Raw genomic sequence first — 15,544 nt, 5'->3', positions numbered from 1 at the left:
AAAATAAAAAAACCATACAAAAAAATTACTCAAAAATAAATAGAAGAAAATAAATAATGCAGAAAAGAAAAAACTATATAAAAACTACTCAAAAATAAATAAAAGAAAATAAGTAATGCAGAAAAGAAAAAACTATATAGCAAATTTGTTGGCACACTGCCCTGTGGGTCTACCAGACCTAGGGTGTGCAAATGCAGGCCCAGGAGGGCCAGCAGACCCACAGGGCAGCGTGCCCTAATTAATTAGGCCCAGAAGCCTGCTATATATAGGAGTTCGAAAAGGTAGCCGCGGTTGGGTTTATAAACCAGTGCGGCTGCCCTTCGCCGGGCGAGGTGGGACTAAACTTTGGGGTGGCAGCGCAAGGCCTTTAGTACCGGTTGGTGGCTCCAACCGGTACTAAAGGCCCCCCCTTTAGTACCGGTTGGAACCACCAACCGGTACTAAAGGCCTGCTCTTCCCGCCTCTTTGCCTGGCCAAAGTAGGCCTTTAGTACCGGTTGGTGGCTCCAACCGGTACTAAAGGCTCACCCCATATATACAGCACTTACGAAATTTCAGTTACATTTCCCCACTTCTTTCGTCAACCTCTCGCGCGCCGCTCCCGTCGTCGCCGCCCGTCGTCCGTCGTCGTCGCCGCCCGTCGGCCGTCGTCGTCGTCGTCGTCCCCGCCGCCGCCCCGAACGCCGCGCGCCGCCGTCCGTCGTCGTCCCGTGATGCGGTCCCGTGTCGTCCCGCGCCGCCATCTGTACGTATCTCGCTCTCTCCTCGCGCGTACCCGGCCGCCGCGCCGCGCGCCGTCCGCCCCGAACGCCGCGCGCCGCCGTCCGTCCCCGCCGCCGCCCCGAACGCCGGCGCCCCCGCCCCGTACGCCGCCGCCCCCGCGCCCCGTACGCCGCCGCCCCCGCCCCGTACGCCGCCGCCCCCGCTCGTACGTACGGGGCGGCGCGCATGCACACACACACACACATGCATATACCACACACGCATACACACACATACACACATACGTACACACATATACGTATACACACATACACACACATTTTTTTTCTTATTTTCTGTTTTTCAGAAAAGTTAATTAGATGATCGAATGTTAAATTAATGTCGAATGTTAGATGAATTAGCTAGATAGAAAAATTGTCGAAGTAGAGATTAGAACTAGTTGAATAATTAATATAACTAGTTTATTTTTAGTAAGAAAATTTAGGTATATGAGATTTGAACTAGTTCAATAATTAATATAACTAGTTTATTTTTAGTAAGAAAATTTAGGTATATGAGATTTGAACTAGTTCAATAATTAATATAACTAGTTTATTTTTAGTAAGAAAATTTAGGTATATGAGATTTGAACTAGTTCAATAATTAATATAACTAGTTTATTTTTAGTAAGAAAAATTTAGGTATATGAGATTTGAACTAGTTCAATAATTAATATAACTAGTTTATTTTTAGTAAGAAAAATTTAGGTATATGAGATTTGAACTAGTTCAATAATTAATATAACTAGTTTATTTTTAGTAAGAAAAATTTAGGTATCTGAGATTTGATGATCTAATTAAAATATTATTTGTTAATGAGTTTTTATGTTTATTTAATTTTTTATATATTTTGAGTTTATATAAATGTTAGATTAATGTCGAATGTCAGATGAATTAGATAGAAAAGTTAAATATATAGTAATGTCAATTGAATATATAGTTAGATATATTAATGTCAAATGTTAGATGAATATATATTTGGCTAGATATAGGTGTTTAATGTTTCACCTATATGAACATAGGAAATGTCATCTGACGACGAAAAAGATTTTATTTTGTGCGAACACTGTGAAGACCAGCGCGGCCTGTGCGACCAAAATTTCCTTGTTGATGGTAGGCGCTTCAGCATCAAGCTGGATGAGACATTCGAAGTTGATACAGTAAGTCACTTTGTCAATTATTATTTGAATGCAAAACTTATGCTTCATTTGCTTCAACTTATAATTTTAAATTTTCACTATTCTACTATAGCGCATCCCCTGCCATGCAAGAATTTTTGTCTTGGATAAGATAGGTTTTAGTGCTATAGATGATATGGAGGTAAAGAGAGTTTACTTGAAGACGGAGCATGGGTATACTTTCAACGTCAAATTATATAATGGAGACACATACACCCATTTTGAATGCAAAACTTGGCAAGCACTATGCAAAGCTTATGCATTTGAGCCTGATATGGTTATCACCTTTGATATTCGTCCGGAAGATGATATTGAAGGTAATATAGACATCTGGGTCGATGTGCAAACGCCTCCAGTTCTACCATTTGGTGAGTTTTTCTCAGGCAAGTGACATATCGCTGGACAAAGGGAACTGTATACGGGATTGTTTGAATCCTTGACATCATGGTTCAAACTGATAAAGATCTTCATTGAATATGTGGGAGTCAATACGGGCATCCAGCTCCTGTTATTGATTATTTACCAGAGAAGAGTCTCGGTTATGTCTGCATGTTCTCGAACCCGTAGCTAGGGTCACACACGTAATGTTTGGTAACGCTAGGGTAGTATTGGGATAATTATGATGCTTAGTCCGAAGGTTGTTCGGAGTCCGGAGGTAAAGATTTATATATAGAAAGTTGTTATCGGGGTTTCGGAAAAAGTTTAGTTTTTTTCGGTATTGTGTTGGGAAGGTTCCGAAGGGGTCCACAAGTGGGTTCCACCAGCCCCATAGGCCAACATGAAATGTAGAGGACGCCTTGGCCTTATTAGGCCAGGCGCACCAGACCCTACCTAGCCCATGTAGCCAGGGATGGGGAAACCCTAAGGGCGGGAGGCGCCACCCTAGCCTAGGAGGGAAAGGCACTTCCCTTGGCTGCCACCCCTCCCTTGGAGGAGGGCTAGGACTGGCCGGCCCCTCCCTCACCCCTATATAAAGAGGGGAGGGGAGCTGGGGCTGGCCACTCCAAACCCTAGCCGCCTCTCCCTCCCGTTACCTCTCCTCCTCCTCACATGAAGAGACAATATACCAATATGTTGGATTTTTCTAATTCAGCATACATGCAATGTCTGACGAGACAATTAGAAGCAAAACGAACAAACTACGATATCGATATAGGATGAGCTATATATGCAAAAGAGTGTCACTTGAAGAACATGCATACCAGAGTGTCATTTCCGCTGGTTTGAAGCAAGCATGGCAATGAGCTCGTACAAAACAGAGGGGTAGGTCGTAGCTATATGCCCCGGCCATCAGTAGCCATTAGTGTCTGCAAACACGAGGGAGATAGGACTTGGATAAACTTCAAGCATGCCTCCTTCAATCCATGGCGGTGGTGCTGCTCGGCTAGAGCAAGAGTGGACACCACCGAGCTCACACCTACATGCTCACACAACTGCTTTTCACATATGAACTTGAGCCGCTGGAGATTGTATCTGTCTGCCGCCACAAACAAGTCTTGCAGCCATTGCAGAAGCATTTCATCCTCTACCGCCTCTTCTTGTGTTGGCTCCGCAACTTCTGACATTTTCTTGTCCACAACTTTCTCTACTTGTCCTTGTTCCACAACTCGTGGCATTTCATCCTCCTCCATGATGTCCTCCATCTCAGGAGAAGAGTCTGTGTAGATGAAGCAAAGCAAAGCCCTAAACACTTTAGTTTCCATATTTGTGATGTGTATGACATTGGACGTAGCGGTGCCAAAGAGGTGCGCCATGAACACTTCAGACCTGGCAGCGAGCACACACCGGTGTGCAGCGAACGTCTTGCCGCCGACCTCGAATGTCACATCAGCACCCACCTTATTCCGAAGGAGATCGCTAAAATGTTGGTGCATGTCAGGCAGGAGAACCTCGGTACCGGTGCCGGAGCCAATGGCATCTGGCGTGTTGTCCTTGCACACCACAATATCACACCGGATGGTGAAACAATCAGACTTTAGACTGGCTGATCGCTCAAGGGCAGCTTCTCTCATGAACTTGTGGCAACCCCAACAAGGTCACATCTGCGGAAGTCATGGGTTTTACGAGTCGCACGGATGTACGTCGGCATCTGCTTCTCGACGTCATCGACGAGACTGAAACTGAACTTGGCCTCCACACCCTCTTCGACATATTCGTCATATAAATGGGTAATATCGAGCGAAATGGAGTCGGCACAGTTTGGGTTTGCGCCATTAGGATAGTACTCGATGGAATACTCATGGCCTCCCACCCTGAACAATTCAGTGCACCAGCTCTCGCCGTTGGGCAACTCTTTTTTTATACCAGAGTAGCCCTTGACCACGAGCAGGTGTTACACGCTGCTCGCGCCGGCACTGGCGCGCGCCGACGCCCGACGTTACGCAAGAGCACGGCTTGTCGCCGTCAAGGACGGACACGCCGGCGAACGTCGACATGACAAACCTGCTGCGACCACACCGAAAATCTGCCAACTCAGTCACAGTTCTCCATTCCTAAGTTTAAGAGTTGGGAGCTTGGACCAAGGATCTGGGGAACAAACCTGGGCTTGCACCGGAGGCCTCACGGAGTCGCCACCGCAAGAAGACGATGCTGCACCACCCCGGAAAGAGAAACAGAGTTTGCGGCAAGCTCCGACGCCGCTCCGCCCTGGAAACAGAGCTTTGCGGCAAGCTGAGGGGCGAACCTGCTCACCGCCCGCTGCCCCACCCCGTGATGCACGTGGTCGGCGGGAGACGCCGTCGCTCCACTCGCTGCGCCGCCGGCGCCACCGACGGTCCTACGCGGCAACAGAGAGAGTTACCGCAGCGGCTGCTCGACGCGTGCGGCCTGGGCCTGCCAGGGGCTAAGGTTTAATAGTACTAGTCGCAAACCCGTGCGACGCACGGGCTAGTTGTCATATACTTTCTTTGTTCCAAAATAAGTTAACTGCTTTTAGTTCATTTTGCAATGGTGAGAGTATTATTTTGCTGTCTACATTGACCATATAATGATTTGTGATTTTGCAGTGATGTGTGTGTACTCATATAGCTTTGGAGACATGGGAGTTCATATATAGGAGAATTTCGGATGGTAAAACAAATGAAATTAGTATAAATAATGTTCCCAAACTCATGAGTCTTGTGAGAACTTAGTATCAAAATATTGTTCTGAGGGTCATCGTTTAAAGAATTTTGAAAATGGTTGAAGCAGTTATGCGTTCACAATTCCCCTAGAAGTATGCTTGTTGGCCATATTTGGGAAGCTGTAGAGCTACCAAATACCCTGATAATATTTACATAAACAAAGGGATGTGATGTTTTCTACATGTAACTGCCTCAAAATATGGTTTAACAACATAAAGTATGTTAAACAAATTTACTTTTTGCTAAAAGGTTTTTATGTCTATGCTATTGTATGCTGAAAGATATACGATGTTGCATCTTTGCGACTCCAAATATAACATAGTAATATTTTGTGCAACATCTGAATGTCAATGGATGGCGCAGTCCGAAGCATACTAACAACCTTCTCTCATTCTGGTTATATTATGTTTGGTTCAATGATAATACTATCACTCAATATTTATAGAAAATAGTTTCACAACATCATATTTGATTACAATGATTTATTAGCATATGATATGAAAATCAAAACTCAAAGTAAAATGTTACTATCGTGCTATGTCCAAATTGTCTTAAATTTAAAAAATAGGGAGTAATTGACTTAGCTAAAATCTCATGTATGTATAGTACATGAAAGATTATATTTATTTCATTACGTCTATACCTATAATTGGGAAAATAGTAGCTGACCCCAGCTCGATGCACCCACGCTACACTCACAAAAGATAACATATAAAAACATTTAGAAAAATCTAAAACTTTCTGGAAGAGATTGCGAACAAATGAAATAGATGCTTGCAAAGACTGGTGGTCAAATGACCTCCAAGGAGCTCTGTACAAAATAAGATAAAATTACAAATTGTGCGCAAACATACATTTTCAGTAATTTTGTTTTTTTTCTGCAGATCTCCTCGGAAGTCATTTGACCACCAAACTTTGCAAGCATCTGTAACATTTGTTCATAATCATTCTCACAAAGTTATAGATTTTTTTAAATATTTTTCTATGTTTTCTTGCGTGGGTGCACCAAGTTGGGGTGTAGAATCTACTCTCATACTAATTAGCCTGGTTGAAATTCTCCAAAGTATATAAGTACAGAATTGGTATATGCCCATTTTCCTTCAAAAAATGGAACATTCCCATTTTTTGGGAAAATAAAAAATAATTAATTCATTAGTTCCATAAACCTATACCGAATAAAAGCGGAGAATTTTACAATTGTTCCGACAGTACTTAAAGAGTATAAGAATGTACCAGAATCAACAATTCAACATGTACATTGTTAGAAAATGAATACTTTCACTAGTAGAAAAGGGGCCTATTGTCCCGGTTGGTGAGGGCCTTTAGTCCCGGTTCATGAACCGGGACTAAAGGGTCGGTACTAATGCCCTGGCCCTTTAGTCCCGGTTCAATCCAGAACCGGGACTAAAGGGCGCGGCCACGTGGAGCTCCACCTTTAGTCCCGGTTGGTAACACCAACCGGGACTAAAGGAAATTTTATGATTTTTTTTGAAAAAAAAATTTGAATTTTTTTTTGAATTTTTTTTTATTTTCAAATTCTGAATTATTTTAACCTCTAGTCTGTAATCACCACCCCTCATCACTTCTCAATTTATCCTCTAATCACCCCTCATCATTCCAAATCATCTAACTTCCCGAACGGTCACCCATCCTCCCACTCCCCCAGCCTGAGCACTCTCAACTTCCGGGTTCTATTCTCCCTCGCTCCAAGTCTGCACTTGTTGTTTTCCTGACAATAGTAAGATGTCAATCCTATTAACCTTCAGGAATTTTGCTTGAGCATGAAGTGACACATTTCACTGTTTGAGTTTGAAACTATTGTTTTAAAAAACAATAATTATTTAGTAACACTAATATTTCTTGAATAATTAGTTTGACCATAGTTTGACCACAGTTTGACCATAGTTTGACCATATTTGACCAAAATTGAAATAACTGAAATAATTATTTAGTAACACTAATATTCTAGAATAATTAGTTTGACCATAGTTTGACCATAGTTTGCCCACTGTTTGAATTTTTTTCGATTTATTCCACTCTAGATCTTAAAAGCCCCGTAACTTTTTTTCTGTTAGGTTTTTGAGGATTTTGAAAATGTTTAACGGGGTTCCCCCGATTAAATTCGGATGTAACTTTTCGAGTAGATGATTTTTCATATAAAAAACTTTTTCATCCGAGTTAGTATGCAAAAGTTATGCCCATTTTTACAAATTTCAGAGAGATTTTGCAAATAAAGTCAAAATTCACATTTGCAAATTTTCCCAACAACTAGACCACATATCACATGGGAAACTTATTTTATTTTATTTTTTTGATGACATTTCCATCATTTTCTTTTGTTTTTTCTAAAACTGAAAAGGCGGTCCAGGGGGGGGGGGGAATTTGAAAATTGCACCATTAGTACCGGTTCGTGGCACGAACCGGTACTAATGGGCATCGCACCCTTTAGTACCGGTTCGTGCCACGAACCGGGACTAAAGGTCCCATTTCAACCGGGAGTAATGCCTTTCCGACGCCCTCGCTGCTCGAACCGGGACTAATGCTCACATTAGTCCCGGTTCGTAACGAAACCAGGATTAATGCCTTTTCTGGCCTGAACCGTTGCCCCCTTTTCTACTAGTGTTTATAAATACTAATACTGGTAGAAAAACATCATGATCGAGCAAACATATCGCAACCGTTACACAATGTATCGGCACCAATTTGACCTGAAATAGTATCGTAAGAAGAAAACAATTTAGATGTTGATGATCTATATATATGACCAGAATGAAAAATTATGACATTTTAATCTCTTCAGAATTCTAAGGTTGCAGTTTGGACCAAGATAATGCATTGATAGCCAGAAAAGGTTCCACTAAGCCAGGAGAATGGAGATATTTAGAGATCTCAAAAACATTCGCCATGCAACGCACTACTATAGGAAAATATATAGTTATACTATAATGGAAATAGTGAGACACGAATAATCTCTATTACATGAGCTGCTCATTATCCATGTATAAAATTTGCAACTAATTGCATTCAGTTAACAAAAAAAATTTATTTGAAGATGTAATGCAAACAGAATGTCATTTATTCTAAATATCCAAACCATAGTGCAGTAACACAAACCTCTGGATGGTCGAGCAGTTTAATGTGTGCGGGTATCTTTGGTGCCAGATGCTAATCAAAGTAGCTCCCAAATTTTAGAACCCAACCAATGCCATGGATACGAAGCAAGCACAAAGCTAAAGCAACTTCTTGTATTTATGTCAGGTAACAATCTTGTAAAGACCACTTCAAGAAAAATCAGTCACTCAATGATTAGCATAGTAGGGTACTCCATCATTGCCAATGGACACGGCGGCACCCAAGCAGCAGAGATAACCCAACGGCTGGGAGGCTTTACGTAAGATGAAAATCTTGAAGAATAGTCAGTCACTGGATGATCCGATGGGCAGGGCATTTAATTATTGCTAATCGAGATAACTCCATCAGAAGGGGCAGAGATTATCTGGACTCTATAGAGGCTTGGTGCAGAAAGCATGGCACCATGCCACAATTGCAGCGGGCCTATGGCTAGGAGGGGGACCTGCAGAAGAGGCAGGCATGAGAGCTTGCATGAATGCAAGCATATGCTACACGTACACCCAGAAGTGCAGTATCAGCGATGTAATAGCCATTGCCTATGACAGACATAACATCAGTTAATTTGTTGCATGTATATGATGCAATGCGAATGTTCTCTGATATTAACAGTAGGAACTTACGTGGCAATGTGGGGTTCCCAATCCTTGCTTGTCTTTACCTTCTGAAGTCCATGTAATCAGTCTAGTTCCTTTGCTCTCATCATTTTTTTTTGGAATCCAGTCATTTACATGACAGATGACAACTACATGTGACTCTGACCTTTGAGCAAACCAACATGGTAAGGGACTTAAGTTATTGTGAATCTAAGATTATATGAATGAATGAATGAACTTGTCTGACAAAACCTGCATAAACCTCAAAAATCTGAAAGAACTTGTCCTTAAAAGCTGCAGAAAACTACAAATCTGACGCGTAATATATCATTGCTGCAAAAGAGAACTAAAACAATGATCTAATATGGGTGAAGATAGATCAAACTGTTGACTATGAATAATTAGTCAATCTCTAAACTGACACTGTTCTGAACTATCACCTAAATTATTGGTAAACTTTCTGTGAACGTGACTATAACTAAGGAAGGAATTTAGCCAATGGAACTATATTTTAATGTTTTCTTATGTAACATAGGGGATCTAATTTAAAGCACATTCAACTTGCTAGTAGAGGATAGAGTAATTATAAGAGTACAGAATGCATACGTGCATTATAGAACTTTACGAAAAAGATATCAGGGAGCAGTTCACTCACCACTGTACCAAATTTTTTTCTCGTCAGTTTGTCTCACCGAGAAGTGGGATGCCTATAACCGTCTCAAGTGTCTCTGTCCTGATCTTCTGATTTCTTGAGTCCTCAGCTAATGGGAGCGCCCAGAGGCACAAAAAATTAAGCTAACATCACGCATATGCACATGTAGTTGATTCACACTGAACATAAAAAAATCTGCTCTTGCGCACATGTGCATCGTGCGACGTAGCAGTGTAGCATGAGTTCGCCCACAAAAGCAATCAGCAGCAGAATCCTGCCCTCGCCACCATTGGGGAAGCGCCCACGAAAGCAATCAGCGGCATCACCTACGATAAGCAAAGGAGAGCACGACCAAATCTGCTCTTGGGGTCATGCAAGAACAGTAGGGGAAAACAGCGGCCGTGTGGAATCGAGGGGCAGCTTTTTCGGATATAGAGGAAGGAAAGGAATCGGTAGTGATTTTAGGGGAGAAGTTTCTGAAACCTAGATCAAGAAGAGGAGTCACGGCGGGGGTTTTTAGAGTAAGAGTCGTGAGGTGTTGGGAGATGAGCGGTTTAGGGAGGAGGAGTCCAGAGAGAGATGGATAGGGATTATTTTTTATTTTCTTAGGAGGCGTGAGAGATTGAGAGAGAGAGAGAGACGTGAGAGAGAGGTGGATACCTGAGATTGGTTTTTTAGGTTTTTTCTTTTACTGTTTTTTAAGGAGGCGTGGGAGATTGAGAGAGAGACGTGAGAGAGAGAGAGATGGATACCTGAGATTGGGTTTTTAGGTTTTTTCTTATACCGTTGAGATTGTTTTTCACAATAGAATTTATGAGTCGATCTACATCGTAATAATTCGGTCCCACCAGATTAACGGCTTGTAAGATAGATAGATTAACCTACTCCGTGTTATTGTGCTTTACTGGGCGTTATTGGGCTCACAGCACTGTTTTGGGCAAAGCCTGAAATTTAAATTGAGCTGAAATTTTTTTGAGTTAAAAAAAGTGTTTCAAAAACAAATCGAGCTGAATTTTTTAGGATGCAAAAATGTAATACAATGAGGAAACTCAGTGTGCCGCCGTGGTTCTAGTCTCTCGGCATCGGATCAAGGGAAGATGGTGTTGCCTCCCACGCAGGGGGCGCCCCGTCTCACTAGTTGTTTGCACGACGGAGAAAGAGGGAGGAGCGGGGGAAGGGGATGTTGGTTGATGGGTGATGGGATTCCGGTGACAGCCACCGAGGTGTGGGGTAGCAACAAAATGTGATGTCAGCATCCATGTAGTTTACCATGTCTGTCATATGGATTACTACTACCTCGGAAAAACAAAAATTATGGATTTGTGTGAAGGAATTAAAAAACAAAGCACGCTACATGATCTTTTTTTTGTATGTACGAACATTTTTACCCTTGAGGCGAGCGGTTGCTACACCTCGCAACCGGCTAGACAAAGGGCATGTTTGGTTAGAGGCCTTACCATCGTGCTTGGGAAAAAAAAATGTTGCCTGAATACAGCCTGAGAGGAAGACATTTTTTTGGTTCATGTCCATTGCCTGACTGATGTGACTTGGGTGATTAAAGAATTTTCAAAGAGAACACCGTACAGCTCATAGGCCTTAATTATCTCCATTCCGCTGCTGCAGCCCGCCTGGCGCATGAAAAGGAACGCCTGGACCAGGCTAATCCGGCTGCCTGGCTAAATATTTTATTTCCTTTTTTTCTAAGTAAACCAGGCTAATCACAAACCTGGGGACGGCCAAGCAATGGACATGAACCAAAAAAAGGACAAGGCAATGTAGTAAACACGATGTATAAGTTAGCATGGAAGGAAACCAAACACAATGAACTATCCTAATGGCATAAGTTAGCAAACATCTTTTGTTTTTTTATTGTGTGTGCCAAGGAATTGAGTGTTTTTTTTGTTGTGTGCCAAGGAATTGAGTGTTTTTTTATTCACTAGAAGTTAACGCACAGTTTGCCGCGCTCATCTTTTGTTTTGGAATTAATTTCCTTTTCCTCTCAAGGGTTATTATGGGAATGAACATTTGTGCATAGCACAGAGGCTGTCGAGCAAATGTGGATCCCATTGGATGCTATTGGGTTGGCGATGTTGTCCAGTCCTCCCGGTTTTGGGAAGGTTCCAATCAGTTTTTGTTTATTCTTTCCTCTACTTTTTTCATGTTCAATTTTATATTTGTTTCTAGTTAGCCAATATATTCAGAATGAAGATTAGTTTTTGAAGGTCAGGAATAATAACTTAAATTATTGAACTTTTTCAAATTCGTAAATGTTTTGTTCAAAATCGTGAACATTTTTTAACAATCCGTGATGATTTTTTCTGTATTCGTGAACATGTTTTAAATTTAAAAACATTTTTTAGTCCCCAAACATTGTTCAAAGTTTCGCGACCATTTCTAAAAAATCATGAAAAGGTATTAAACTCGTGAACATGTTATAGAATCCATGATTTTTTTCTGATATTTGTTAACTTTTAAATTATGTAAATTATTTAAATTCGTGAGTGTTTTTAAAATCAATTAATATTTTTTGGAAGTTCACAAAAAATAAATTTTATGAGTGTTTTTTAAAAAAATTGAAAAATATTTTAGTAGAATGCCGGTTCTAACACTTCCATATTCCTAGGGAGATCGGTAATTGTAAGGATTAGGTTTTATGAAGTGATTATTTTTTCAACACCACTTAAGAATAGATTTTGCCAAAAAAAACCTATGAAGAGATTCCGTTAAGGATACGGCATGGCATGGGTAATGATGGGTGTGCTTCTCCAACTCCTCCGCTCTGTTCGTTGCTCCCTGCCTCAACATGATTTATTCAGCAAGGTTGACCTTGTGTTTCTCTTTGGACACTGAATTTGCAGATGCCTACTTTCTTCATTCTGTTCAGCCCAAAATTTAGTGAATTGTCGGGTGAAGTAATTAATTAGTCATCCTTTCTGGTTGCTCTTTAGTCTTTACTGTGTGTGATATTTAGTTGCCACAATAATTACATTATGATCAAGATCTTCTATGGACTTAACCCAAACTTGATACTATTTCAATTTTCTCTGCATTTCAAATATGCTTTGATTGTTTATTCCGTTGACAGTTGACACGTCGTACTGTCAGTCAGCGAGTTAGCGTCTGTTGTCCGGTCGGGAGGGTGTTTCCATGGTCACTAAATCTTGTGGTCTCCTCCGTAAGACCGTAACTGCAATCAACACGGAACCATGCTTGACAGTAATTAACTGAATCCTTGCAAGCTTAGTGTAGCTGCTATCCTCTTCTTTCTGTAAACCGAATAGCAACATATCTCAGGCTTAGGCATGGCCTGTGGACTGCTGGTCCGTCACTCACAAAGAAGCGCGAAAGAAAGCACCGGCGTTTCCTTACCACAAGACGGCGATCAACCCACCATTGACCCCCTTTCATCTAACCGCGACGTCCGATCCACCCCGTGGTGCAGAGGCTCCCTTATCCAGTGTCGGCATCTGCTCCTCGTTGCAGTTACTCCTTGTGATGGACAGAGAAAGCTCAGAAATGGTTTTCAGAGAAAACTTCGGAGATGGCATGGCAAATCGATCCTGAAATACACGCACCTTCGAGGTAATCCTCTGCTTAGATGAAGCTGCAGGAGCCCAGTGAACTATACTTTCCTTCAAAGTTTGCTGGCTTGTCTGAAAACGAGTGTTTACCGAAAAAGGCTTCCGCCCGGTTTTATATATAAAGTAATGACCAACAACACACCGGTACAAACGCACGCCACCACAACACACGCACACACCCAAGACAAGATACATAGATGCTGAACGCAGCGACACCACCCCAAGCACTACAAAAGAAGTCGGGGCCTCGACCGTGAACACGCCACCGCGAAGAGATGAAACCGCATACGACGAACCGTGGGCTCCAAGGAAATGACACCAGAGCGCCGCCACCGCCCGACCCGAGGGTCAGAGTTTCCCTGGAGCAACACGACGGGCAATGATGGCCGCGACAACGCCTTCAAGAAGGGAACGAGTTTTGCCGCCGCCGGTCTGTCCGAAGAAAGAACAGGTTTTCACCCCGGCCAAAAGTCATCGCCACCGGACTTACACTCCGGCGACCATGCCGCCCACACGACCATAGTCACCGGACAGCACCAAGCCACGAGCTCTGCCCGTGAGCACCGCATCACCACCATCAGGGCCGCCGCCCCGGCATCCAAGACCTCGACGCCACCTCACCCGCCACCCATCGCTACCCCAACCAAAGAAATGGGTGGAAAGGCCCCGCCTTTAGCACTCCTGAGCAGCCCCCAGCGCCGAGACCCACTAGGCCGGCCAAAACTGGCCTCCATCGGCTCGTCCTGCCGCCGGGCGCGAGACGAGCTCGGTCTTGCTGCTGGACGCGAGACGAGTCCGGTCCTGCTGTCGGGCGCGAGACGAGTCGGTCCTGCTGTCGGGCGCGAGACGAGTCCGGTCTTTCTACCAGGCGCGAGACGAGGTCGGTCCTGCTGCCGGGCGCGAGACAAGCGATGGACCGCAACCGGGAGAAGGCCAACCCTTTGATGAAGGTAGTGCCCGAACGACGAGGAGAGGAATCGATGGTCGACGGGGACACTCACCGACGGGCCAACGCCGAAGAAGTCCGGCCGCCGCCGTGAAACGCCCCCGACCACCGCCGTGAGCCACCACCATGCCGTGGCAGCCCACATCCACGCCGGGGCCCCGAGGAACCGCCCAGAGGCCCCACCGACGGCCATGGGCCAGATCCGAGGAGCAGGCCGGCAACCGCCGCCGCCCCCTCCAGAAGCCGCGACCATGACGAGCCCCGGCCACCGCCCTGCGCCACCAGCCGGGTCCCCGGCGACAGATCCGGTCGGATCTGGCCGAAAACCGGCTCGCCCGCAACCTCCTGCATCGCCACCGCGTCAGATCCACCGCCGCCATGAGAGCGCCCACCACCACCGCGAGGCCCTCCACGCCACCACCACGAGCCAGCAGCCCCGCCGCCGGACCATGAAACCACGCCGCTGCGCCCCCCAAAGAGCAGCGCCGTCGCCCGAGCAAGGCGCCCTGCATCGCCGCCGCCCAAGCAGGGAGAGACGAGACCCCACCGCCGCCAACACCCAATGGGCTTCGCCCGCCGGTGCGAACTGGCGGCGGCGAGGGAGGAAGACGAAGGGGAGGGGGGCCGGCCGGCGGCGCCCTAGGGTTTCCCCCCGGTCGCCCGCGGGGACGACACGGGAGGAGGAGGTCAGGAAAAAGGACGACGGGGGGACTTGCATGAAAATGAGTGTTTTACGGAACCGCCCGAAAGATTAGGATCGCACGAGGCGATCTAGGAGGCGACGAGGGTTCCCTGCGCGCCGCCGGTGACGCCGCCGGTTCCCTCTCTCTCCGTCGGCCGCTCCGGCGGCGGGAGGGAGGGGAACCTCGGGTCTGTTCGCTAGGTGGGTGTGTGGTAGGGTTAGGGTTGAGGGAGACGCTGCCGAGGCCGTTGCTGTGGTGTCGCGTCCGAATAAGTTTCTCCGGGCTCCGTTCGCGGTCAGGCGAGGCTTTTGCCTTCGTCTAGGAGCCAGCGGGGTTGGGGATCCCCGGATCTCGTCGAGGTCGCGGGCTATGGTGGCTGGAGGTCCATCGGCACTGGCCGTTTGGGTCCTCAGATGGGCGATGGATGCAGGGAGACGAAAACCCTTCTTCTTCCTTGTTGGTATGATTTGCTGCTGCTGTTCTTCTCCTTCCTCTGCGCTGATGCTGGTGGGAGATCCTGCTTTGCCCGGGCTGATGGCCCGGCCACGGTGCTGGACCGGTCGGATGACTCGAGTTCTCTTCCTTCCGAAAGAGACACTTTTCGCGGCACTCAAAGCCAAAGATGGCGACGGCTGTTGCAGGTATGTTGGATTGATGTCCATGCCCTCTCAGCGCTGGTGTCAAGAAAGGAGGAAGCAGCATGGCGGCAATTGTACCGAGGTCGAAGATGATGACCTGCTTGTGACTGGTTGCAGATACTTCTGCTGCAGGGGTCTTCTCTCAAGATTCAGGGATGATGACACAGGGCTCCGGAGATCTTCTTGTGTTATGGTTGTCTTAGGGTACTCTAGGTGTTCATGGTCCTTTGTGTTTGCGTTTCAATGTGCTTGTAAGGGT

General features: G+C 45.2%; 1 pseudogene; it reads right to left on the bottom strand.

The window, feature by feature from the left end:
* Positions 1-3,147: 3,147 nt before the first annotated feature.
* LOC123152732 (BTB/POZ and MATH domain-containing protein 2-like) lies at positions 3,148-12,312 on the bottom strand (annotated as a pseudogene).
* Between the last annotated feature and the right edge of the window lie 3,232 nt (positions 12,313-15,544).

Source organism: Triticum aestivum, chromosome 7A (genome assembly GCF_018294505.1).
Source record: "Triticum aestivum cultivar Chinese Spring chromosome 7A, IWGSC CS RefSeq v2.1, whole genome shotgun sequence".
In the NCBI taxonomy this organism is placed as follows: domain Eukaryota; kingdom Viridiplantae; phylum Streptophyta; class Magnoliopsida; order Poales; family Poaceae; genus Triticum; species Triticum aestivum.
Note: the sequence above shows the minus strand (reverse complement) of the source record. Positions and strands in the feature narration are given on the sequence as shown.